Source organism: Micromys minutus (genome assembly GCF_963924665.1).
Source record: "Micromys minutus genome assembly, chromosome: 16".
Taxonomy (NCBI): domain Eukaryota; kingdom Metazoa; phylum Chordata; class Mammalia; order Rodentia; family Muridae; genus Micromys; species Micromys minutus.
Genome location: NC_137985.1, coordinates 4,243,105 through 4,267,207, shown reverse-complemented (window position 1 = coordinate 4,267,207; position 24,103 = coordinate 4,243,105).

Sequence of the window (24,103 nt, the reverse complement as noted above, 5' to 3'; positions counted from 1 at the left end):
TTCTAAGGTTGTTAATCTATCTAGGGAATGGTGAAACCCTATTCAGTTCTAAAAGAATCCTTAGCAATAGACATTTGAGCAAGAGGATCATTTCCTAGTGAAACCACCCAACTTGCCAAACCCCTTATTTTAGGGCCCGTAAACATTATCTGAACAAAAATGTTACTGAGATAAAAACAACATCAGTGGACTCTAATCTCAAAGTTTGCTACAAGCCCATAAATAAACATAGTAAAAGCAATATAGAGCAAACCAGTAGCCAATATCATACTAAATGGAGAGAAACTTAAAGCAATCCCATTAAAATCAGGGACTAGAAAAGGCTGGCCACTATCCCATACCTATTCAATATAGACTGGAAGTCTTGGCCAGAGCAATTAGACAACAAAAAGAAATCATAGGGATTCACATTGGAAAGGAAGAAGTCAAAATATCACTATTTGCAAATGATATGAGAGTATACTTAAGTGACCCCAAAAAATTTTATCAGAAAACTTTTACAACTAATAAACATCTTCAGCAAAGTGGCTGGATATAAATTTAACTCAAAAAATTTCCTGCCTTCCTCTACTCAAATGATAAACAGGCTGAGCAAAAAATTAGGGAATCAACACCCTTCACAATACTCACAAAAATGATAAAATATCTGGGGTGCCTCTAAACAAGCAAATGGAGGTTCTGTATGAGAAAAACTTCAAGAATCTGAGGAAGGAAATCTCAGAAGTTGGAAAGATTTCCCATGCTCATGAATTGTAAAAAGCAATCTAGAGATTCAATGCAATTCCCAGCAAAATTCCAACTCAATTCTTCAGAGAGTTGAAAAAAACCAATTCATCTGGAATAACAAAATATACGAGAATAGTGAAAGCTATTCTCAAAAGTAAAACACCTCTGTGGGAATCACCATCCCTGATTCCAAACTATATTACAAAGAATTTGTGTTAAAAACTGCATGGTACTGCTACAGAGATAGACAGGTATATCAATGGAACAAAACTGAGGACCCAGTAATGGATCCACACACCTAAGGTCACTTGATCATTGAAAATGGAGCTGAAAACATTCCTTGGAAAAAGGACAGACTCTTTAACAAATGGTGTTGTTTCAACTGGCAGTCAGCATGCAGAAGAATGAAAATCAATCTTTCCTATCTCCTTTTACAAAGGTCAATTCCAAGTGGATCGAAGACATCCACATAATACCAGGTATACTTCAACTCTTAGAAGAGAAATTGGGGAAAAACTTAGAATACACAGGCACAGAAGAAAAGTTTCTGAACAGAACAATGGCTTGTGCTCTAAGATCTAGAATGGATAAATGGGACTTAGTGAGATTCCAAAGTTTCTGTAAGGCTAAGGACACTGTCAAGAAAACAAATGACAACCAACAGATTGGGAAAAGATCTTTACAACTCCCATATCTGATAGGGGACTAATATCTAATATATACAAAACACTGAAAAATTTAGACTCCAGAAAATCTAACAATCCTTTTAAAAAGAAGGTGCAGATCTAAAAAAGAATTCTGGAGTACAGATCTAAAATATATTCACAGTTGTGGAATATTGAATGGCTGAGAAGTACCTAAGGAAATGTTCAACATCCCTAGTCATCAGGAAAATGGAAATCAAAACAACCCAGAGATTCCAACTCAAACAATCAAAATGGCTAAGATCAAAAATTCAGATGACAGCAGATGGTGGCAAGGATGGAGAGCAAGAGGCACATTCCTCCATCGTTGGTGAGGCTGTAAGCTGGTACAACCACTCTGGAATTCAATCTGGCAGTTCCTTAAAAAGTTGGACATAGTACTACTTGAAGACCCAGCTATTCCACTTCTGGGCATATTCCCCAAAGATGCTGCAATACACAATAAGGACACATGCTCCACCATGTTGATAGCAGCCTTATTTATAATAGTCAAAAGCTGTAAAGAACCCACATGTCCTTCAGTAAATGAATGGATACAGAAATTGTGGTATATTCACACAATGGAGTACTACTCAGCTATTAGAAACAATGACTTTATGAAATTCCTAGAAAAATGGATGCATCAAGAAAATATCATTATGAGTGCGGTATCCCATTCATAAAAGAAAAGACATAATATGCAGTCACTGATAATTGGATACTAGCCCCAGAAATCTATGAATACCCAAGAAACAAATCACAGACTATATTAAGTTCAAAAAAAAAAAAAAAAAAAAAAAAAACAAGTTTATAGCACCTTCTCAGAGTGGGTACACCTAGATTTTAAATCATTAATAACTCAAAAGTTAAGAAGATAGCCTTGTGGCAATTTTTGGTATTTAAAATCATATGTTAAATCTTTAAACACCAAGAAAACTTTTACCATTTCCATGTTATGTTATTTTAAATGTACTTTATGCTCATTATAACTAGTAAGAATTCAATGCATACGATCAAACTTTCAGAAAAAGTACTGAGAAAAATATATAGTTTTATGCCAAAATGCTTTAAAATGTATCTCTGTTTTTAAAAAAATAAAGTTGAAAAAAAACTCTTATTAACACACACACACACAGAAATAAATTATATTGTGGAAACTAGATGTCTGTGGGTAAAAAGGAAAAAAAATAAAAAAACTACACAACTATCATACTCCATAAACAAGTCAAATCAAAATAGATGAATTGATGACATTCCTCACACTTTTAACTGGAGCTCTCAAGAGACACAGGCAGACAGCTCTCTGTAAGTACAAGACTAACCTTTCTTAAATAACATGTTACAGTTCACAAGAGCTATCGAGTAATAGCCTAAATAAATAAATAACTAAATAAATAAACAAAAACTTCAAAAGTACCCCTCCCGATACAAAAAAAAAAAAAAAGGAACATTTTATAATATTTGCCTTAGCAAAAACTTTATGCATTTATCTTACGGTGGAGAAAGAATAATGGAATTCATGTTGGAAATCACAGGTTCCAGCTCAGCTTTACCACCAATGTCTCCAAAGTCCCAAGAGGAATCTTGGGCAGTAAGACTGAGAATAGGCAAATGGGGCTTTGTCACAGCAACGTGCTTCCCAGTAGCATTAAGAAAAGGTCATAAGATCTGAAACAGTATGGTTGCCAGTAGAAAATTTAAAAAGAAGAAGAAGAGGAAGGAGGAGGAAGAGGAGCAGGAAGAAGAAAAAGAAAGAGCAGGAAAAGGATGATGACAATGACAAGGACGACAACAACGTGCAAGGACGGGAGACATGTCAGTTTGCACATGACTTCCATGAGCTGTGCAGCCCCTCCCCACACCCCAACTACATGATGGAGCTCTACTGCAACTTCCACACTATTGGCTTCTACCCCTATGACCTGTGCTGCCATTTTATTCGAAACACAGACAAGTACTGGCCTGTGTCATCAGGGGCACCTCTTGAGACCTGTGAGCCTTTGGTTTGCTTGGTTTAGGTGATGTGCTGCTCTACCTGGGCTTTGCCTGAAATCCATTGCACAAACTGCACCACAGCCTAAGTTTCTCTGGCTTTTCCCCCCATTTCTGGCCACCAGAGGTGTTAGGGTGTGGTGGGGCTGAGGTTGCTACAACTGCTGAACTGACCCACTTCCACAAACTGCAGCCCTACTGCTCCTCTGCCTACAGAGCCCACACACACTCCAGTGACCCTACATGCTGCTCCTTGGTGGTGGCTGAGGTGGCAGCCACACTGCTCTACACTGCCTGCCATCCAGACCCACAGCCTAGTCACTGTAGCCACTGCTTACAACTGTCCCCAGCAGCAGGGCCTGTGTGCCCACACTGCCTCTTGCACAACCCAGTGCAGCTAATGAATGTGATGAAAATGATATCATAAGGACACTGGCATTTTTGTGACACCTAATGAATGAATTCTACATGTAAGCACTACAATGATTAAACTACTGCTGCTATTACAAAACTAGACAAGCAAAGATTATGCAGATTCTTATGAAATATCTAAATATTCGTTGAAATGACACCAAAAAATCAGATCTAACACAACACCAGTCTTGCAGATTGATTTAGTGAAGATGTGGAGATCAAACAACTGTAGGCCAACAGTTGTTCAGGAACATCTCTGTGTTCTCCTGAGCAGAATTTAACTTGTACAAGCTGCACAGGAACACTGAAGGCCTTGTTTGCCATATCAATGGCAATGAGAGGTAGCAATACACGATTTTACTATGTAACATGTAACTTACTTTCTAATCAGTTGAAAGAACACATAAAGCACAAAGTGCAAACTATGTTTGTCTTATGAATTTAAGAGTTTAAAGAGCATTAGAAAATTTAGCGATCTAATTATGAAAGTCAGAGAAGAAAAGTCCACCATCTCCTTGCCAGTATTTGATGACATTTTGTAAGGGGGTGAAACTGATACTAAAATTTGATTCCCTAATTGAGTCTTGATTATGTCAATAAAGTAGGCAGAAGTTAATTGCTGGCCCTAAAGAAAACGATGGGGCCTTTGGGTTACAGAAGGAAGAAGAGGGACATGGGGAGAAAAAAGACATCGGACAGGCTTTGGAAATAGTAAGATACAACAGTCATGTAAGATCTTAGCGCAACTGAAACTAGTGGCCTCTGATACCAGACATTGGATGAAGTAGGTCAGCTGATAAGAGCTCAGTAATTGTGCTGTGTTTGATGGCACCAGGTTGTCTTTGTTTCCATTGCTTATGTTCTTGTGATTGCCCCTTGCCATCTTGATATCTGTGATATTAGGTGATTTGTTTTCTCAGTAATAAGCGTGGCTCCACAGCCTGAAGATGGGACATCCAGTTATGGCTCAGTGCATAACCCAACGACAGTTTCTGAATTCATCCTGATCCTTAGGGCTTAGGCTACCTCTAGATATAAATTAAAATCTTTTTTTTCAAGTACACTCCCAACACAAAGAGAAGACAGTCTTGACTCATTAAAGTATATGCAGTTTACAAAGATTGGCCAAGACCTATTTAGGTCTCAGATTCTCTGAAAAATTTATATCTCAAATTAAAAACAAAATGCATATATACACATGTACACATACTTCTGAGTTTATAATTGAAATTACAAATTCCCAACATTGATTTTCCATGTCACTTATCCATGTCCTCTAAAATGGGAGTAATAGGTAATCTAAAAGGTCGGAATGTAATTCTATAGTTATGATATCTTGGATATGTGAGTACAAACTGGTTAAGTACCTTCTCAATAACTGTTTTCCTTATTTGAAAATGAATAATAGCATTGTCTGTAGTGTGGCTGATCACAATAAAAGTATTGATTAATATGACTCATCTGGCCTTACAGAGCATGGTATGAACATTCTAGGTATGAAACTAGTACCTGGCTGGAGATTACAAAATTAAAAATACAAAAACACAACCAGAAGAACAAGAACAAGGCATCAATTCTTAAAACACCTTCTGAGTGCTGGGACTACTACATGTGCCAACTCTGAACAGCTTTCTAGATATTTCTAATTAATAAATGCTAAAACAAAAAAAAAAAATAAATAAAAACCCTCTCATAGTTTCAGCAGAGAGACTTGTAAACTAGGATATGCTGTTCTGTTTTCTCTGATACTCTTAGTCCTCAGACATTTACCAGGTGAGCTAAGATTAAGAGCAGACCAGGTGACTCTGCTGGTGCCATAGCATGAATCTGTGGCAATTATTTATTGCCAACATAAATTCTGGATGGAGATAGCATCTTTGCAGGCTATCTAGGATGCCTTGTTCCCTTGTTTCCTGTATTGTGCTAAAGACAAGCACAAATATGTATCCAAGGAAGTCACTTGTTGGGTGGGTACAGGCCTTGACTGCCTTAAAGAATGGTAATCTTTCAGTGTTAAAGAATTTTCTATTACCCTCATTAAGTGTGTGCCAATTGCTGAGCTGCTGTGTAAACAGTGAACATCAATCCTTACTTGTAACATCCAGGAAGAATCATCATCCCTGAATTCAAGCTGTATTACTGAGCAAAAATGATAATAATAATCAAAAAAAAAAACCTGTATGGTATTGGTACAGGGACAGGAAGGTACATCAATGGAATAAAATCGAAGACTGAGAAATAAACCTACACAACTGTAGTCACTTGACCTTTGAAAAATATGCTAAAATAATCCAGTGTCATAAGAGATAGGATTTTTAAACAATGGTGATGGATCAATTGGTGGTCAGCATGAGGAAGAATGCAAATCTATTCATTCTTATCTCATTGTATATATCTCAAGTCCAAGTGGTCCATGCATCTCAACAGAAAACAACATACACTCAACCTAATAGAAGGGAACTTAGGGTAGAGCCTCAAGCACACGATCACTGGAGAAAATTCCTTAAGAGCACATAAATGGCTTATACTATAAGATAAAGACTCAACAAATGCCACCTCATAAAATTGTGAAGCTTCTGTAAGGCGAGGACACTGTCAGTAGGACAAAACAACCACCAATAGATTGTGAAAAGACCTTTGTGAAATTTAAATCGGATAGAGAACTAATAGCCAATGTATACAAAGACCTGAAAAAATTTGATTTCGAGAATCAAATAAACCTATTAATATATTGGGCAACAGAGGTAAACTAATAATTCTCAACTGAGGAATAACGAAGCGTTGAAAAGCAACAAAAGACATGTCCAACATCCTTAGTCACCAGGAAAATACTAATTAAAACAAACATGAAATTCTACCTCAAATCAGCCAGAATGGCTAAAATTAAAAACTCATGTGGCATCCAATGCCAACTAACGTATGCAGAAAGAGGAACACTCAAATTTATTTCTGGGATTGAAGTCTGGTATAACCATTTTGGAAGTCAGTCTTGAGGCACATTAGAAAATTTGACAAAGTACTATCCATGTACCCAGCTATACCACTCCTAGGCATATATCCAAACATGTTACAACACATAACAATGACACATGTTCTACTATGCTTATAGCAGCCTTATAATAGCCAGAAGCCAGAGAAAAAAAAAAAAAAAACCAGTTGTTGTCCTTTAACAGAAATTATGGATACAGAAAATGTACATTTACATATTGGTGTACTACTCAGCTATTACAAACAATTACTTCATGAAATTGGTAGATAAATGGATGGAACTAGAAAATATTAACACAGACATAAGAAGAACACTCTTGGCATGCACTCATTGACAGAAGAATAATAGACCAGAAGCTCTGAATACACAAGATACAATTCACAAACCACATGAAGCTCAAGATGCAGGAAAACAAAAGTGCAGATGATTCAGTGCTATTTATAGTTGGAAACAAATATTCATAGGATGAATTATGTAGACAAATTTTGTAGCAGAGACTGAAACAAAGGCTATCATTAGTCTGCCCCAATTGGGAATAAACCACATATACAGCCACCAAATCCAGACAGTATTGCAGAGGCCAAGAAGAATATGGTGACAGGACCCTGATATAGCTGTGTCCTGAGAGTCTCTGCCAGAGCATGACCAATACAGATGCAGATGATCTCAGCCAACCATTGAAGTGAGAACAGGGTCCTCAATGGAAGAGCTAGAAAAAGGACTGAAGGAGCTAAAGAGGTTTTCACCCAAAAGAACAACAATACCTACAAACCAGAGCTTCTAGGGACTAAACCCCAATCCAAAGAATACACATGGAAAGATTTATGGCTCCAGTAGCATATGTAGCAGAGGAGGGCCTTGTTGAGCATCTATGTGAGGATAATTTCTTGGTCCTTCTTAGGTTCAGTGCCCTGGTGTAGGGAAATGTCAGGGAGGGAAGCAGGAGTTGTAGGTGGGAGGGTGAAAGGGTTAACTGGAGAGCACTCTTATAAAAACAAAAGAGAGTGGATGAGATGGAGGGGTATATTAGCTAGTGTTTTATTGCTGTGAACAGACACCATGACCGAGGCAAGCCTTACAAATAACATTTAATTAAGGCTGGCTTACAGGTTCAGAGGTTCAGTCCAGTAACAAGGCAGAAGCATGGCAGCATCCAGGCAGGCATGGTGCTGGAGGAGCTGAGAGTTCTACATCTTTATCCAAAGGAAGCCAGGAACGGATTGAAAATCCTCAGACAACTAGAAGGAGTAACTCCAAGCTTACTCCCAGAGTTACACACATCCTCCAACAATGCCATACATACCATTAGTGGCACTCCCTGGGCCAAGCATATGCAAACTATCACAAGGGGAACCTGAGAAAGGGGATGACTTTTGAAATGTAAATAAAATGTATTGAATAAAAATATTAATCTTATGCTGAAACTTCAAAATAAAATAAAAAGAATGAAAGATCTGGTTCATTTAGATGTTTAGGGGTGCTCAATGGATGTTAAATACAAAAGTAGGGAAATATCACTTTCACAATAGATTTTGCTCAAAGGCATGAAAATAGAATTTGGGTACCCTTTATGGACTAATGTCTGTATTGCTCAGGGGTTTGGAGAAAGCGTTGGGAGGCACAAAGACAGGCCATGTAGATGATTTCATATGGGGCCTTTCAGAAGCTATTTCTGTATATTTACAATTTGTTTTGCTGTGTGTTATACACACTTGAATCCACAAAACTAGTAAAATAAGGTCTAGACCAGAGCATTGCGGTTTTGAAGGTAGTTTATGACCGCAGCCTTGTCATTTATGCTGCAGTGTACACATGCTGGGAAAACTGAGGTACTTATTGGAAATATGCAGTGTCTATACTTTAAAGCTCCAACATTTGGCGTGGTAATGAGTGTTGTTAAATCTGTGCTCAGGGATTGATACCCAGGTGTTGCAGGCCAGCCAGGGCTATGTGTCCTGTGCCACAGAAACCAAATGAAATGTGGGTAAGTGCACCGATGGGTGGAACAGCAGGTGAACATGCTTGAAACCAAGCTGGTGACCAGAGTTTGATGTCCAGGAATCACGAGATGGATGATTTTTTCTTCACAACATGTCGTTTAGGCTACACACAAGTGAAGTGGTACAAAAGTTTATAAATGTGATACAAATTCATAATTTAAAAAAATGTATAACATGTAAAATGTAGAGGGCAGCACAACATTCTATGGATTGTTACTTCATAGAAATATTTACACTGGCCAGAATGTGTCAGTCTGAAGAAGAGACCCTAGTCTTAACAGTATCGCCTACCCATGCGTATAGGTTCTCCTTCTCCTTCCACTCTATCCTACCCATATGGGATTCCCCTAAATTTATCACTGTTTGGTAGGAAATGGGGTTGATATAAAAGCCACAGTTAACAGAGCTAATCCGATGCAGTGCCTTTGTAATCAGTGCATCCTGAAAGGCCTAGGTTTATCCAGCATAGACAAGGTCTTCGAAATTAGCTTTTCCTGTGGTTACACTGTGCCAAGTACATGATTATTTTCCCTCATGCTTAATGCAATCCTCTGAGGTTAAAAAAACAAAAAACAAAAAGCAAAAAAAAAAACACACACACATTCTACATGAAAGACACTGAACCTCCTCACACAACTTAAGTTGAATTACTAAGCCAGAATCCTAAGTGTTCTTCTGTGTAATTCTGAAGGTTAAACTCTTCCTGATACATGACATGAAAAGCTGGAAAAATATTCAACTGGAGGCAGCTTCTCTCCCACCCTTTATGATGAGAAGTAGGGCCTTGCCCTCTCCCATATTCTGTCCATCAGAATAGGCAGAGTCAACCACAAATAAAGCTAGGACTAATATACCTGCTTAGATAATTTGGCCCAAACCTTCCTACAACAATTCAAAGCTAAAAGTCTTTTGCTGTCCCAGAATGTTGAATTATAAAGAAAAAAACTCCAGTTAATTCTGTCTCACATTTTTATGGGCTTGTCCCCTCCAGAAGGAAAGTCAGATTCCGCAGTGGTCATAGAGCTAATAATTAGGAATGACCCACAATAAGGCCTTGCCTACATATTTGAAATACACAAAGCAACCATGACAGAAGCTACTGCTTAGAAAGCTGAGCAATAAAAAAGTAACAATAGATCCAGGACTTATTCCAAGCATGATGTCACCCCCAGTTCACTTAACTATATGCCTCACAGGCTGGCGAAGAGTCACTGTCATTTCTGACTTGCAAATGAGTATCACCTCTCGAATTTTACTGTGTAGAGAAACATGGCCCTGAAATTTGGTCTCCCTCTTGAGAAAAGCTGCTATGGAAGTGTAAAGGTGTAACTAAAACACCAGTTTCATGTCTGACTCTGCCACTTCCAAAATCTGCTGCTAAAGCTGGTCCCCTAACTAGCCAAGAACCCTGTTTGCAGAACTCCCTGTTAATCTTCACCTTGTGGAGACCTAAAAAAGAGTAGTGGTTTCAAGACTGGTGGAAACCTTGGCCCTTTTGCAGATTTCCTGCTTGGCTAATCTGACCAGACAGTGTTAATGTAATAAAACCACGTAAGCATACTCTAGTTTCATGAATTCACATTGAAATTTGCCATGAACTCTGGGCAGAGTTCATGACCACCAGGAATACCTGGCCTCCCTTCTCCCTGTTGGTGCTTACTGAGTTCCTCTCCATTTTTTCTGTTCCCCTGTCTAACCTGATGAATCAGTCTTGGATATTCAGATACTGATAACTTTTTCTTCCCTTCAGACAGTGAATATCGGCTCTATCTCTACTTAGAATCCCATGTGTCAGGCTGGGTTTCCTTCTCTTCAGAACTAGATATCCACAGGGGCTTCATCCCAATAATGTTGGTTTGGACTACTTTCCCCACTGCCTAAGGTCACATTTCAGTTTGAATTCATGTGATCCTTGAATCTTTAGTTCAAAGGGTTATTTGGTCTTTTGCCATGCCCTCCCCAGGATCAACTCTGAGTCCCATAAGCTGAAAACACAGCATCATGAGGTGATGAATGACCTTCAGGAAATGCCCCAGAAGAAAAGTGAGGCCTTGTACAAGTTCCAGGAATTGAATCAAGAAAATCAATACTATTGGTGAGTGACTAAGAGGGTCTTAACCCCAGCACTTGGCACAGAATATGTCTGTCCATCCTTGTCTTCGAAGCAATGTGAGGGTTCAGGTTCTATACTGTTGGCCCCTTAAAGATGGTGTGCTAAAACCAAATCTCTAAAAGTTTTACCTCTTGGTCTCATTTTGACCATGTGTGAAGAGTCTCTGAGTCTCTGCAATCATGTCTTTCCCAGCATAGATCCTGAATATCGCGATATTGACTTTCTCCTGTTAGCATTTCATAAGTAACTGGATAGTTTGATGTAGCTTTTAATTCTGCTGTTTGCTGACATCTTTCAAAAAATTCTGTTTTCCACAGCAAAAAATTTAGTCACCCTAGACATGCATGAGCTATTCTTTTCCAATCTGCAGGTGAATGATCTTCAGTGGACAGGCCATCCAACATAGCCATGGAACATAGAACATTTTATCAAAACTATGGATTTTATAGTGCCCTTTTATTCCTTCTCTTACTTTATCTCATGTCTGTAAACTTACAGAACCTTCCTCAGGCAACCAAGGACAGATTTCTTCTTTAAAAATCAGAAACTGGATAACTTGTTTCTGACTTATTTTTGCTCCTCTATCCTTTAGCATATTTTAAGCATATATATAAATGGCATTGTGCCATTGCCAAGCCCCATTCTTTTAGGGTTTACTCACTGCTGGCTGAGACTTTTCAAAACTTTCCTCTGCATGCCCTTCCTTTCACATGGTGTCCTTCACTATATCCACTGGAGCCTCACATTGAGTTCCACCTCACCAAACCAGCTCAGTCAAAGAGATTCTCCAGCAGCAGAGCTAGGATTAAAGAAAAAGAGATGATTAGACAAAACTGCAGCATGACCCCAGCCAGTTCTGAGGCTGAAAGGCAGGTTCAATTATTTAACTCTCTTTTATTCCATTTTAATTACATGCAGATAATAATAAGGCCAGGTCTAGGTTAAGAGAACAAGAAAGGCCATATAAAATTCCATAATCACTATTTCTAAGGAGGGTTGTAAAGATGATGGGATTATCTGAACCTACTTTCCTGTCCTAGCCCAAAGTGAAGTTATTGCCTGAAGCCTATTTCTCTATTTGATCCTGAAATCAGATTCCTGTCTGAGCTTAATTCCTTGTCCTAGCCCAATGTCAAATTTTTTTCTGGAGTAGCTCTACTTTCTTTTCCTGGCCCCATGTCAGATTCCTGCCAAGAGACCCCAAAAGCTCTCTACAAAATTTTTCGGAAAGCTGAAAATATATGTAGAAAAAAATTTTGATAAAAATTCATATATACATTGAAAATATTTGAGAGAAAACTTGAGAACTGCCAAGACAGAATTCTGATAAAATCAAAGGTTTCTATAATAAAAAAAACAAGATAAAAAGAATGCATAGAAAATATTACTCACATAATTAAAGAATGTAGAATTTTTTTTAGAAAAACTAGAAAATTTATCTCGAAAATACTGCTGAAAAAAATTGAAGAAATATATAGAAACAATTGTGATAATATCGAAAATTCACCTTTAAGATAATCATGGTAAAAAAGAAGCAGAAAATGTCAATCTCAAAATTGAAGATACATTAAGAAACTCTTTTCTGAAAAAATACATATTTATATTGAAAATACTTCTGAGAAAATTGAACAAATATATAGAAAGATTTTCATAAAATTGGATATTCACATGGAATATAATCCTACTAAAACAGCATGCAAAAGTATTATTAAAAAAAGTAAACAGGCATTTAGAAACATTTTTTGACAAATTAAAATTTACATAAAATATTCTTTGAATAAATTTGAAAAATACACAGAAATATTTTGATAAATTTGAAGATTCTCATGAAAAATAGTCCTAAAAAAAAGAAGAAAAAAAAATTCAAAAATGAAGATGCTTCTGCAGAAACCGTTTAAAAATGAAAATTTGTATTGCTAATATTTCTGAGAAAATTGAAGAAGTATATAGAAAACACTCTGATAAAATTAAAATTTACATACAATAACAATGATAAAATATATCATGTAGAAAGTATTTCCCAAAACGTGAAGACACATGTGGAAGAATTTGTGGAATAAACTATGTATTTACATCCAAAATATTTCTAAGAAAATTAAATAATTGTATCAAGTTATTTTTGATAAAGTTGAACATTCACATGGGAAATAATCCTGCTAACATAAAAGACAGAAAATATTATTCTAAAACACGAAGACGAATATAGAAAAATTTTATGAAAATTTTAATATATACTTGGACATTTTTCTGAGAAAACTGAAAATAATAGAATAAACTTCTGATGAAAATGAAAGTTTCAAGTATAAAATACGATAAAAGAGAGGAGTAAAATATTTTTTTCAAAAAAATGCAGACACATAAAGAAAAACTATTTAAAAAATTCTACATTCTCTTCAAAAATATTTCTGAAAATTTCAAGAAATATATAAAAATTTTGATAAAATTGAAGGTTACCATGAAAAAAGTCATGAAAAATGCAAGAAAAAGTAAATATTATTTAAATCCTTGAAAACCCATGTAAAAGATTTTTTAAAAATTAATATATAAAGCAAACATATTTCTAAGAAATAGAAAGAATGTGAAGAAAGAAATCTGATAAAATTGAAGACTCACAACTAGAAAAATCACGTTATGATAGAAGATATAAAAACATTTAACAAATATTGAACATGTATGTAGAAAGCATTTTAAAAAACACAAAAATTACATCAAATAATTTCTAAAAAATTGAAAATACATATAAAAAATTTCTGATAAATTTTTAGATTTACATAGAATATAATACTGATTACAGATAAAAGAGAAAACACAAAACATTTCTCGATAATCTTAAGACACATATAGAAAAATGTTTTGATAAAATTCCACATTCACATCTGAAATTCTTTGAAGGAAACTGAACAAATATACGAACAGAAATCACAAAAAACTGGAGATTGACATGGAAAAATAATAATAATGGGACTTAATGAGATTGCAAAGTTTCTCTAAGGCTAAAGACACTATCATGAAAACAAAAACGGCAGCTAACAGAGTGGGAAAAGATATTTATAAACCACACATCAGATAGAGGCCTAATATCCAAGGTATACCAAGAACTCAAAAAGGGAGATAACAGAGAATCAAAAAACTCTATTAAAAAATGAGGTACAGACTTAAACAAAAAGTTCTCAATCGAGGAATATTGAATTGCTGAGAAACATCTAAGGAATGCTCAACTTCCTTGGCCATCAGGGAAATGCAAACCAAAACAACCCTCACACCATTCAGATTGGCCAAGGTCCAAAACTCAGATGACAATAGATGCTGGCGAGGATGTGGAGAAAGAGGAAAACTTCTCCGCTGCTGGTGGGGTTGTAAACTGATACAACCACTCTGGAAATGAGTCTGGAGTTTCCTCAGAAAAATGGACATAGTACTACCTGAAGACCCAGTTATTCTACTTCTGGGCATTTGCCCAAGAGATGCTCCAACATACAACAAAGATACATGCACCACAATGTTCATTGAAGCTCTATTTATAATAGCCAGAAGCTAGAAAGAACCCAGATGTCCTTCAGAAGATGAATGGATACAAAAATTGTGGTACATTTACACAATGGAATACTACTCAGCCACCAGAAACAATGACTTAACCAAATTCTTAAGAAAATGGATGCATCTAGAGAATATCATCTTGAGTTAGATAACCCAGTCACAAAAGAACAGACATAATATGCAGTCACTGTTAATGGGACACTAACCCCATAAAGCTCTGAACACCCCAGAAACAACTCACAAAATGTGTGAAGTTCAAGAAAAAAAAAGAACATATTTTAATTAAAATAGAACTGTATCACATCCCCCCTTTCCTTCCTACAGCCCCTCCCAGTTTCTCTCCTATGCCCTCAATTAATAACCTCTTTTCCTATATTATTGTTACATATATACATATGTGTTTGTATATGTAACCACAAATACTAAATTACAACTTTATAAAAAATATATTCCTGTACTTTTATGCAAAAATGCTTAAAAATTTGTACATTTATCTTGGTTTTTAAAATTAAAGTTTAAAAAATGAAATAAATAAAATACAACCAAAAGAAAAAAAACAAAAAAGGAAAAAAAGAGAGAAGTCGGGAAACATTTCTTGAAAACCTGAAAACACATAGAGAAAAACGTTTTGTTAAAATTTCAAATTCACATCTGAAACATTTGGAAGGAAACTGAACAAATGTATGAAAAGAAATCACATAAAACTGGAGATTGACATGGAAAAATAATAATAAAATTGAAGACCCTGCAAATATACTTCAAAATATGAAAAACACATGTATGAAAATTTTGTAAAAACATTATCTATACATAAAAATATTTCTGAGAACATTGAAGGAATGTATAGAGAGAAATATGATAAAATTAAAATTCACATGCAATAATAATGATAAAATAAACCAGATAGAAAATATTTCTCCCAAAATTGATGACACATGAAAGAAAATATTAAAAATATTTTATATATACATCAATAATTTTTCTGAGAAAAATAAAAAATTATATCAACAAAATTCTGGCAAAACTGATGATTCACATGGGAAATAATCCTAATAAGATAAAAGACTGAAAATGTTTATTCAAAAATTGAAGAGGCATTTAGAAACATATTTTGAAATAATTTAATATTTGCCCTATAAATATTTTCAGGGAAATTTGTAGAAATATATTGACAGAATTTAGATAAAATTGAAAAATCAAATAAAAAAAGAATAATTTTTAAAATGGAGACTTAAATTTTTTCACAATTAAACTAGAAATAAATGTAGAAAAACATTTTGAAATTGAAAATTTACATCAAAATTTCTGAGAATATAAATTCTGATCAAATTTAACATTCACATGGAAAAAAATCTAAAAATTAAAGATAGATAAATGATTTCTCATTTAAAGATACATGCTGAAAATCAGCACCTGTGTGTTTCACACACACACACACACACACACACACACACAGAGAGAGAGAGAGAGAGATGAGGGGGAAAGAGAAGAAAATGTACCTAAGACATCATTACATACAATGTGGTACGTCAGCACATGCATGTGCAGCACACACAGACACACTCACAGGGGATGTAGGGGAAGAGAGAGGCAGGGGACAGAGGCACATAAACTCAGTGAGCTCATCTCCAACTGTCAACAGCGCTCATTACCTCACAAGGACACAAAGGTGCTGCCATGTATCTGCTTGTAAATTTTCTTTCCTTGGTCGCTGTGCATCATGGGTATTTTCTCAGAAGTATCTCTTAATAGTTTTTCCAGGTCTTGGCACATTTCTGTTAAGAGCTAAATCAGTCAATCAATCAATCACACAAACAAACAAGCAAACTCATATAATTAAAAGTATTAATAACTAGGGCCTAAAGAGACAGCTCTGAGCTTAACAGCACCAGCTGCTGCTCTTCCTGAGTGCCTGGGTTTGATTCCCAGCACCCTCAGGGAAGCTCGCAACTCCCTGTAATTCAACTTCCAGTGGATCTGAGGCAAAATCAAGACTGAACACAAATGCAAATAAGATAAAAATAAACAAGTCATTTTAAAATGTTTATAATCGGTCCCCTGTGATGTGTCCGCACACCTCATAATGTCCCCTTGTTTTTACTCTGTTCACAGTACTTTCTCTGCCCTGTTTCCATTCCCCAATTCCATGTTTCAGTACCCAATACCCTGTTTCTGGTTCATGATGCCCTGTTTGGTCCCTGATGCCCTATTACTGGTCCCCCATCCCCTGTTTCCGTTCCTGATGCCCTGTTTCTGGATGATAATGCTTACGTTTCTGGACCCTGATATCTTGTTTCTGATCCCCATGTCCTGTTTCCAGTGCTTGGTTCCCTGCTTCCAGTTCCCAGTGCCCTGTTTCCAATTCCCAGTGCTGTTTTTCTGTTTACCAATACCCTGTTTCTGGCCCATGAAATCCTGTTCCCTGTCCATGAAGCCTTGTTTCCGGGCCCCGTCCTATTTCCTGTCGTCCATGCAGAGCTTCCGGTCTGATGCCCTGTTCTGGTTCCCGTGCCCTGTTTCCATTCCCAATGTCCTCTGTCCATCCTTGAAGACCTGCTTCCTTTCCTAGATACCCTGTTTTGGGGCCTGGTTTGCTTGTTTCCAGTCCCGGTGGGAAGGTGCATTATCTCAGGGCGGACCAGGATGACTGGGAAACCTCACATCTGGTCCAGCAGTTATAGGTGCTATAGGTGTGCTATAGGTATGGACTTGCTCCATGAGTCCTGAAGAGGGGTCAGAGGTTATGGGCTAGGGTCAAAGGTCAGCAGTGAGCACTGTCTTAAATAAATAATATCTAGTATTAATTTAATTATTGTTAACTTATGTAAAATTAATTTTATATAAGCTTTCTTTTAAAATAATCTGGATAAAATTAATTTAATATGTATTTATTTTAAATAAAATTAATCAATATGAATTTAAATATTTATTTCCATTGGTGAATGTGTCACTGTGTAAGTACAATCTCTCCCCTGAAACCGGAAGCTAGGTGAGTGTGAGCCTCTGTGTGGGTGCTGGGTATTAGAGCAAGGAACTCAGAAAGAGCAGTTTGTTTTCTAACCACTGAATGATCTCTCAAGCACCAATGTTTTTATTCCTCATCAAATACACAGTATATATCATAAAGCTCTCTGCATTTTATTTTATCAATGGAGTCTTCCTGATGGTTCTCAGCCCCTATCTGACAAGAAGTGGCCCCGGGGTTCATTCCCATGCTGACTCCCTCTGTCCTCTGTGAGGAAGCTGTGATTAAAGCCAGGCACTTCCACTTAGAGCTGGGGAGGCTCATTTGAAAATACTTAATTTAATCCCAACAGTGTATATGTGGTTGTGTAAATAGCCCATGTGAGGCATCCCTTCTCCCTGAGGTACCAGGATATTATAGTATAGAATTTATTCAGGGCATGGGGAGGGGACTTGGGAGTGTAATAGAGGTAGAGAGAGAGAGAGAGAGAGAGAGAAAGAGAGAGAGAGAGTGAGAGACATATAGAGAGAAACATAGATATAGTAATCGAGAGATAGAAAGAAACAGAGAGTCACAGAGAGAGACACATAGAGTGAGAAACATATATAGAGAGAGACATGAGAGAGATTGGAGACATAGAGAAATACATAAAAATAACATAGAACCAGAGACATAGATAAATAGATAATCAGAGACAGAGAGATAGAAAGAGAGAGACAAAGACATTGAGAGAGAGAGAGTGAGAAGAAAAGAGAAGAGAAGAGAAGAGAAGAGACAGAAAGCAGAGGCTTGCCATGAGCACCTGGAGAGAGAAGAGTAAGGGAAAGGAAGAGAGAGTGAAAGAATAGAGGAGCAAGGCCAAGAGAGAGAGGGGCAAACAAAATGTGCATGCTTCCATCCTACATAGATAATCACATGAGGTAGAGGGAAGAAGGCACATAGGAGGGAGTCAAGAGTGGGAGATAAAAAAGGGTGGACAGGGTCAGGTATAGGAAGGGACAGAGAACAGGGGGTCAGGAAATAGAAATATGTTGCAGTAGATAATGGATAACTGGGAGTAGCCTCTAGAAAGTCCCAGGTGCCAGGGAAATAAGAGGTTTCCAGAACCCAACAGAAATGACATTAGCCAAACTACACAACAAAGGGAAGCTAGAACCTGTAGAGATTGCTCCCAATTGATAGGCATGTGCCTCCCGCTCATATCAAAATATTTATTCCAGAATCCTTCCTGTGAACAAAAGAACAGCCCCATCAGAATAGTCAGGGGGTAGGATTGAAGAAACTGAGGATTGCAACCCCAAGGGAAGAAAAATATCCACTAACCTGACCACACGGTACATTCAGGGACTAAACCAGCAACCAAAGAGCACAAATGGAGAGACCCTTGCTTCAGCTCTTGATGTAGCAGAGGATGTCATTATCTGACACTGATGGAAGGAAAGGCACTTGGGGCAAAAATGCAGAATTTCCCCTTATTTTGGGGCAAAAATGTAAAAATTCCCCTCATTTTGTGCAAAGATGCAGAAATTTCCCTTATTTTAGTGCAAAAATGCAGAAATTCCCATATTTTCGGGCAAAAAGGCAGAAATTTTGCTTGTTTTGGGGCTTAAATGCAGAAATTTCACTTATTTCACAGTGAAAAGACAAAAATTTTTCTTATTTTGGGACAAAATTGCTGAAATTTACTTATTTCAGTGCAAAAAGGCAGAAATTTTCCTTATATTGGGGCAAAAAGACAGAAATTTTCTTTATTTTGGGTCAAAATTAAAGAAATTCCGATTATTTTGGGGATAAATTGCAGAAATATCGCTTTTTTTCTTGTAAAAAATGCAGAAATTTTCTTTATTTTGGGGCAAAAATGCAGAAATTCCCCTTATTTGGGGGCAAAAGAGCAGAAATTCCCATTATTTTGTGGCAAAAATGCAGAAACTCTCCTTATTTTGTGCAAAATTACAGAAATTTTACTTATTTCACGAAAAATGCAGAAATTTCTTTTATGTTAGATAAAATGAAGACATTATCACGAGAAAGGCAGAAAGTCTACTTATTTTGGGGCAAAAAGGTAGGAATTCCCCTTATTTTGTGGTAAGAAGACAGAAATTCCCTTTCTTTTGGGAGAAAAATGCAGAGATTCCACTTATTATTTGGCAAAAAAGCAGAAATTCACCTTATTTTGGGGCAAAAAGGCAGAAATTTTCCTATTTTTTGGGGCATAATAGCAGAAATTTCCCTTATTTCATGGTAAAATGGTAGAATTTTCCTTATTTTGGGGTTAAAATTGCAGAAATTTCACTTATTTCAGTGCAAAAAGGCAGAAATTTTCCTTCTTTTGGGGTAAAAATGCAGAAATTCCCTTTTTTGGGGCAAAAAGGGAGAAATTCACCTTATTTTGCAGAAAAAATACAGAAATATTCTTTATTTTGGTGGATAATTGCAGAAATTTCACTTATTTCACGGCAAAAAATGAGGAAATTGTCCTTATTTTGGGGAAAAATTGCAGATTTAACTTATTTCCGGGCAAAAATGCAGAAATATTCCTTATTTTGGGGCATAAATGCAGAAATTTCCTTTATTTTGGGGTAAAATTTCAGAAATTTCCCTTATTTTGCAGCAAAATAGCAGAAATTTCACTTATTTCATGTAAAAAAGGCAGAAATTTCCATTATTTTGGGGCACAATAGAAGAAGTTCCCCTTATCTTGGGGCAAAAATATAGAAATTCTTTTTATTTTGGGGCAAAAATGCAGAAATTTCCATTATTTTATGGCCAATAGTCAAAAATTCCCCTTATTGGTGGCAAAAGGCCGAAATTACCATGATTTTTGAGCGAAAAGGCAGAAATTCCCCTTATATTGGTGCAAAAAGGTAGAAATTCCCTTTATTTTGGGGTCAAAAAGGAAAAAATTCTTATTTTGAGGCAAGAAGGCTGAAATTCTTTTATTTTGGGGCAAAAATGCAGAAATTCCTCTTATTTTGGAGCAAAAATGCGGAAAATTTGCTTATTTTGGGGCATAATTGCAGAAATTTCACTTATTTCATGGTAAAAAGGCACAAATTTTCTTTATTTTGGGGCAAAATTGGTGAAATTTCACTTATTTCAGTGCAAAAAGGCAGAAATTTTCTTTATTTTGTGGCAAAAAGGAGGAAATTCCCTTTATTTTGGGGCAAAATTAGAGAAATTTTGATTATTTTGGGGCTAAATTGCAGGAATTTCAATTATTTCTGGTAAATAATGCAGAAATTTCCTTTATTTTGGAAAAAAAGGCAGAAATTTCTTTTATTTTGAGGCAAAATTGCAGAAATTTTCCTTACTTTAGGGCAAAAAGTTAGAAATTCATTGTATTTTCAGGCAAAAATTCAGAGATTCCCCTTATTTTGGGGCAAAAGAGCAGAAATTCCCATTATTTTGGGGTCAAGATGCAGAAACTCTCCTTATTTGGGGGCAAAATTGCAGAAATTTTACTTATTTCACTAAAGAATGCAGAAATTTCTTTTATTTTGGATAAAATGAAGAAATTTTCATTAGATTATGGCAGAAAGGCAGAAATTTCTTTTATTTTGGAACAAAATTGCAAAAATTTCACTTATTTTGGGGCAGAAAAGCAGAAATTCCCCTTATTTTGGGGCAAAAAATGCAGAAATTCCCCTTATTTTGGGGCAAAAATGCAGAAATTCCTTTTATTTTGGGGCAAAAAGGCAGAAATTCCCCTTATTTTGGGGTAAAGAGGCAGAAATTTCCCTTCTCTATTGGGGCAAATTCGCAGAAATTTCCCTTATTTTAGGGCAAAAAGGCAGAAATTCCCTTAATTTTAAGGAAAATGCAGAACTTCTCCTTATTTTGGGCCAAAAAGCAGAAATACCATTTTTTTGGGGTCAAAAAGGCAAAAATTTCAATTATTTTGTGGTATAAATGCAGAAATTCCTTTTATTTTGGGAAAAAAAGGCAGAAATTTTCCATATTTTCTGGTAGAAAGGCAGAAAGTCTACTTATTTTGGGGCAAAAATTTAGAAATTCCCCTTATTTTGAGGTAAAAAGACAGAAATTCACTTTATTTTGGGAGAAAAAGGCAGAAATTCCACTTATTTTTTGGCAAAAGGCAGCAATTCTCTTTATTTTGTGGCAAAAAGGCATAATTTCCCATTTTTTTAGGGCAAAAATGCAGAAATTCTCCCTATTTTTGGCAAAAATGCAGAAATACCCCGTATTTTGTGGCAAAAAGCAGAAATTTTCCTAATTATGGGGCAAAATTTTGGAAATTTCACTCATTTCACGGCAAAAAAGGCAGAAATTCTATTTATTTAGGGGAAAAAATGCAGAAATTCCCCTTATTTTGGAGTAAAAAGGAAGAAATTTCCCATATTTTCCGGTAGAAAGGCAGAAATTCTCCTTATTTTGGGGCAAAAATGGAGAAATTCCTCTTATTTTGGGGCAAAAAGAAAGAAATTCTCTTTCTTTTGGGGGAAAAAGGCAGAAATTCCACTTATTATTTGGCAAAAAGGCAGAAATTCCCCTAATTTTGGGGCAAAAATGCAGAAATTTTTTTATTTTAATGAAAAAGGAGGAATTTTCTGTTATTTTCTGGCAGAAAGGCAGAAATTTCTTTTATTTTGGAACAAAATTGCAGGAATTTCAATTATTTTGGGGCCAAAAGGCAGAATTTCCCCTTATTTTTGGGCAAAAATGCAGAAATTCCCCTTATTTGTTGGGAAAAACTGCTGAATTTTCACTTATTCCAGGACAAAACAAAAGAAATTCCCCTTATTTTGTGACAAAAGCAGAAATTCACCTTATATGGTGCAAAAATGTAGAAATTCCCTTTACTTTGTCTTCAAAAAGCAAGAAATACTTCTTAATTTAGGGCACAAGGCAAAACTTCCCCTTATTTTGGGGCAAAAAGTCAAAAATTCTTCTTACTTTGGGGCAAAAATGCAGAATTTCCCCTTATTTTGGGGCAAAAATGTAAAAATTCCCCCCATTTTGTGCAAAAATGCAGAAATTTCCCTTATTTTAGTGCAAAAATGCAGAAATTCCCATATTTTCGGGCAAAAAGGCAGAAATTTTGCATGTTTTGGGGCTTAAATGCAGAAATTTCACTTATTTCACGGTAAAAAGACAAAAATTTTTCTTATTTTGGGACAAAATTGCCGAAATTTACTTATTTCAGTGCAAAAAGGCAGAAATTTTCCTTATATTGGGGCAAAATGGCAGAAATTCCCTTTATTTTGGGGCAAAATTGGAGAAATTTCGATTATTTTGGGCCAACATTGCAGAAATATCCCTTTTTTTCTGGTAAAAAATGCAGAAATTTTCTTTATTTTGGGGCAAAATTGCAGAAATTTTCCTTATTTTAGGGCAAAAAGGTAGAAATTCTTTATATTTTGGGGCAAAAATGCAGAAATTCCCCTTATTTGGGGGCAAAAGAGCAGAAATTCCCATTATTTTGGGGCAAAAATGCAGAAACTCTCCTTATTTTGGGCAAAATTGCAGAAATTTAACTTATTTCACGGAAAAATGCAGAAATTTCTTTTATTTTAGATAAAATGAAGACATTATCACTAGAAAGGAAGAAAGTCTACTTATTTTGGGGCAAAAAGGTAGAAATTCCCCTTATTTTGGGGTAAGAAGACAGAAATTCCCTTTCTTTTGGGAGAAAAATGCAGAGATTCCACTTATTATTTGGCAAAAAAGCAGAAATTCACCTTATTTTGAGGCAAAAAGGCAGAAATTTTCCTATTTTTGGGGCATAATAGCAGAAATTTCCCTTATTTCATGGCAGAATTTTCCTTATTTTGAGGTTAAAATTGCAGAAATTTCACTTATTTCAGTGCCAAAAGGCAGAAATTTTCCTTCTTTTGGGGCAAAAATGCAGAAATTCCCTCTTTTTGGGGCAAAAAAGCAGAAATTCACCTTATTTTGCGGAAAAAATACAGAAATATTCCTTATTTTGGTAAATAATTGCAGAAATTTCACTTATTTCACGGCAAAAAAAAGAAAATTGTCCTTATTTTGAGGTAAAATTGCAGATTTAACTTATTTCTGGGCAAAAATGCAGAAATTCCCTATATTTTGGGTTAAAATTTCAGAAATTTCCCTTATTTTGCAGCAAAATAGCAGAAATTTCAATATTTCATGTAAAAAAGGCAGAAATTTCCATTACTTTGGGGCAAAAAGGAAGAAGTTTCCCTTATCTTGGGGCAAAAATATAGAAATTCTTTTTATTTTGGTGCAAAAATGCAGAAATTTCCATTATTTTATGGCCAATAGTCAAAAATTCCCCTTATTTGTGGCAAAAGGCAGAAATTATCATGATTTTTGAGCGAAAAGGCTGAAATTCCCCTTATCTTGGTGCAAAAAGGTAGAAATTCCCTTTATTTTTGGGTCAAAAATGAAAAAATTCTTATTTTGAGGTAAAAAGGCTGAAATTCTTTAATTTTAGGGCAAAAATGGATTAATTCCTCTTATTTTGGGGCAAAAATGCGGAAAATTTGCTTATTTTGGGGCATAATTGCAGAAATTTCACTTATTTCATGGTAAAAAGGCAGAAATTTTCCTTATTTTGTGGCAAAAAGGAGGGAATTCCCTTTATTTTGGGGCAAAATTGGAGAAATTTTGATTATTTTGGCGCTAAATTGCAGGAATTTCAATTATTTCTGGTAAATAATGCAGAAATTTCCTTTATTTTGG